Genomic DNA, 1919 nt, shown 5'->3' with positions numbered 1-1919 from the left:
GCAATAGTTATTTTTCTGATTCTAAAAGTCTTTCTTTAGCTCCCACAGTATGGCTGGCGACATTAGCTAGCGCTCGCTCTACTCTCTTTAACGGGGAAACAGCGGACTACAAGAGACTGAGCTGTATCCGCCCCTATTTCCAACAGACTCACCTTCAACTTTCGCTCACCAAAAAAAAAAAAAGCCGGGAAAATTTTATTAACCCTTTTTTAAAAAAAGTTAATATAAAATTATAGCAAAAAAGGAACCTGAACTTTAGTAACACAGCTGGAACAGTCCGCAGCGGTGGCGGCAGCGGCGGGAGAAGAGATTTAATTTAGTTGATTTTCTGTAGTTGTTGGTCGTTCGCTAGTCTCACGGTGATGGAAGATGCACATTTTTTCGAAAGGACCGAGAAGCTGCTGGAGGTTTGGTTCTCCAGGCAGCAACCCGACGCAAACCAAGGATCCGGGGATCTTCGCACCATCCCAAGATCCGAGTGGGACATACTTTTGAAGGATGTGCAATGTTCAATCATAAGTATGACAAAAACTGACAAGCAGGAAGCTTATGTACTCAGTGAGAGTAGCATGTTTGTCTCCAAGAGACGTTTCATTTTGAAGACATGTGGTACCACCCTCTTGCTGAAAGCACTGGTTCCCCTGTTGAAGCTTGCTAGGGATTACAGTGGGTTTGACTCAATTCAAAGCTTCTTTTATTCTGGTAAGAATTTCACGAAGCCTTCTCACCAAGGGTACCCACACAGGAATTTCCAGGAAGAAACAGAGTTTCTTAATGCAATTTTCCCAAATGGAGCAGCATATTGTATGCGACGCATGAATTCTGATTGTTGGTACTTGTATACTTTGGATTTCCCAGAAAGTCAGGTAATCAATCAGCCAGATCAAACCCTGGAAATTCTGATGAGCGAGCTTGACCCAGCGTTATGGACCAGTTCTACATGAAAGATGGTGTTACTGCAAAGGATGTCACTCGTGGGAGTGGAATTTGTGATCTGATACCACGTTCTGTCATTGATGCCACACTGTTCAATCCTTGTGGGTATTCAATGAATGGAATGAAATCGGATGGAACTTATTGGACTATTCACATCACTCCAGAACCAGAATTTTCTTATGTTAGCTTTGAAACAAACTTAAGTCAGACCTCCTATGATGACCTGATCAGGAAACTTATGGAAGTCTTCAAGCCAGGAAAATTGTGACCACCCTGTTTGTAAATCAGAGTTCTAAATGTTGCACAGTGCTTTCTTTGCCCCAGAAGATTGAAGGTTTTAAACGTCTTGATTGCCAGAGTGCTATGTTCAATGATTACCATTTTGTTTTTACCAGTTTTGCTAAGAAGCAGCAACAACAGCAGAGCTGATTAAGAAAAATGAAGAAAAAATGCAAAAAGAGAACACACACAGAAGAAAGTGGTGACTGCTTTTTAGATATTGATACCAAGGGCCATGCTTTCCATAACCACCACCTTGTAGTTGCAGAAAGCCCTAGATGTAATGATAGTGTAATCATTTTGATTTGTATGCATTATTGTATCAAGGAGTTAGATATCTTGCATGAATGCTCTCTTCTGCGTTTAGGTATCCTATGCCACTCTTGCTGTGAAATTGAAGTGCATGTAGAAAAAACCTTTTACTATATGAAACTTTACAACACTTGTGAAAACAATTCAATTTGCTTTATGCACAGTGTAATATTTCTCCAGGTATCATCCAAAATTCCGCACAGACAAGGCTTTCGTCCTCATTAGGTGTTGGCCTCAGCCTAGCCATCTGGGACTGTTCTATTCAACTGCTACCAGGATTTTGCATCCAGTTACCTCCACTTTCTAGAACATATTCTCTACTAATGTTATTGAAACCAATTTCTACTTCATACAGATGTTTTTGCAGCACCAAAGTTCTTCTTCCATGAGTC

At 40.8% G+C, this 1919-nt stretch overlaps 1 pseudogene; it reads left to right on the top strand.

The window, feature by feature from the left end:
• The first annotated feature begins 362 nt into the window (after positions 1-362).
• Positions 363-1365, top strand: LOC132347753 (S-adenosylmethionine decarboxylase proenzyme-like; annotated as a pseudogene).
• The last annotated feature ends 554 nt before the right edge of the window (positions 1366-1919 follow it).

This window comes from Balaenoptera ricei, chromosome 14 (genome assembly GCF_028023285.1).
Source record: "Balaenoptera ricei isolate mBalRic1 chromosome 14, mBalRic1.hap2, whole genome shotgun sequence".
Lineage (NCBI taxonomy): Eukaryota > Metazoa > Chordata > Mammalia > Artiodactyla > Balaenopteridae > Balaenoptera > Balaenoptera ricei.
The sequence above is the reverse complement of the archived record's forward strand: the minus strand, read 5'-3'. Positions and strand labels throughout refer to the sequence as shown.